Source organism: Gavialis gangeticus, unplaced genomic scaffold (genome assembly GCF_001723915.1).
Source record: "Gavialis gangeticus isolate Ggan-Ray unplaced genomic scaffold, GavGan_comp1, whole genome shotgun sequence".
NCBI classification, from domain to species: domain Eukaryota; kingdom Metazoa; phylum Chordata; order Crocodylia; family Gavialidae; genus Gavialis; species Gavialis gangeticus.
Genome location: NW_017728993.1, coordinates 56,603,219 through 56,605,411, shown reverse-complemented (window position 1 = coordinate 56,605,411; position 2,193 = coordinate 56,603,219).

Below are 2,193 nucleotides of genomic sequence, written 5' to 3'. Positions count from 1 at the left end.
ACAGGCTGAGGGTGTGGTCCCCTGTGTGCTGGGCCCATCCTAATTGAATGGTCACAGCACAGAGATTTAAATCACAGTGTCACAGGGCAGAGATTTCTGGGGAGAAACCAAGGTGGCTTTCTGCCACAGGCCCCACTTGTGGGGACTGTGTGTCGTGCCAGGCTGGGTCGTGCATGCACGGGCCCCATGCGCCGTCAGCAAGGAGCAGCCATAGAGATGCTCTGGACGGCTACTAGAGCATCTTTTTGGAGCACCCAAGCCTCTGGTTACCTAAGGGTACGATCCTGGACTGTGCCCTGCCCTGCTTTTTTCTTGTGGGTTTTTTTTTGTTACCTGGATATCCAGGTACCAAATTTTGAGCCCATGCTGCAAATGTTTTTTTGTTCCTAGCATGCCTCTTGCCGCTGCTTTGAGATGCGGCAAGAGGCACATGTGGGCTCGTCTGGACGTGCCCTTAGAGACTAAATGTTTAGAGAAGCATGAGTTTTCACAGGCAACAACCTACTTTTTCAGATTCTATGGACAGACTGCAAGAATATATAGGAGGAAGATCACACAAGAGGAGTATCCTTGGTGCCAGGAAAGAAGTGTCAGGCGCGATTTTCCAGTACTTTTGGAGCTTTACATATTCCCAGGATGCATTTATTATTATTATTATTGTTGTTGTTGTTGTTATGCCAGCATCTCTTACATTTATTTCTCCATCTCTTCTCATTCTGTTTCACAGGATACCTGCATCTATTGTTTCCCCAAGTGTCTCCAAAAACACCCAAACCAGTTCTAAAGCCATTTTTTGCTGCCTCCCCTTTCTCTTAGTTGACATCACAGAGAAGGCAGGGAGAGGAAGGTTACACGCTGAATTTGGAGGAGGAACCAGCCTTTTGCTTGAGGCACACCCTGCCCTAGAAGCTGTCATTAGAGTTAGTCAATAACACCTTCCTGTTTCACTGGAAATTCTGTCATTTTAAAGATATTTCAAATTTGAAATATTGTCAAAATTGTCAAAATGTTGAAATTCCTACAGAAAGGGAACTGAAACTTTGTTTAGAAAACAATGGAAATGAGAATTTTGACCTATTCAGGATCCCTGGGCTGCTACAGGTTCATAGGGTCCTGCACTGCCCAGCTGGCAAGCCCTGGGCTGGTAGAGGCAGGGATCCCAGAGATCCAGGCAGCCTGGCCACTCAGAAACCCGGGGCCTGGAAAGCCTTGGAGCAGAGCAGTTAAGCATCCAACCAGGCAGGCATCTGGGGAGCCAGGAATCCATGGGATCTTGACAGTCCTGCAGGAAACCAGGCAGGGAACTGCTCAGTTGATTTCTGTTGGAAGTTTTGATTCTGTAGTTCCTGACAGAAAGATCTTGTGTCAGAGGTGTGACTGTTTTAGATACTTTCCCCAAAGTACAGAGGAAGAAACTGAGGCACAGAGCAGGCGAGCTGCACTGTGAACGAGCAGAACCCAGGAGTCAGGCACACGACTTAGCAATGAGAACTGCTCTGCTCCAGCAAGGGCACTGTGGAATGAGATCATTTTTTGGTCACAGCAGGCTCTATTCCCAGTTCCTCAAGTCACCCAGGCTCTTTTGCTTGTATAGGGAGACAAATGATGCCAACCCAACCAGCAGGAGCAAAGCAGAGGTAAGGACCAAAGTCACAACAGACCCAAGGCCCAGCTCCAGGGCTTCAGCTTCAACATGGAAGTGTCCACCTCATTCACTTCCGCCCAGTGCATGGTGGCCTGGCTAGGGATGCGCGCAGAGCAGGGCCCGCATGTATGGGGGACTTAGAAGAAGAGCAGGTGAACTTGCTCTTTAAAGGAGGGAGAGAATCTACAAGATGCAGCAGAGCCAGGCCCACAGGGACCATGGGGACAGATACACTGATTCCCCAGGGGGCTGGAAATGTGTGGATCCCCCAGTCGCAGTCTACAGCTGGATGGAACAGCTGGATTGGAACAGCTGTCGCCTCCCGCCCAGGGGAGCTGCTTTCTGCGGGGCTTTCGGGCCAGGAGCGTCCCCCGCAGGGGATGCGGGCAGCTTCCGACTATCTTAAAAGCCTGCAGCCTCCCCTCGCAGCTGGGGGCACTCCTGAGGCCGCGCGGTGGTTTTCCCTCGTCCCTCCCGCGAGCTGCGGGGGCGGGGTCAGTAGGCCGGAAGAGCTGTGCGCTCGGTGGTTGCTGTGGTTACAGCGCCCC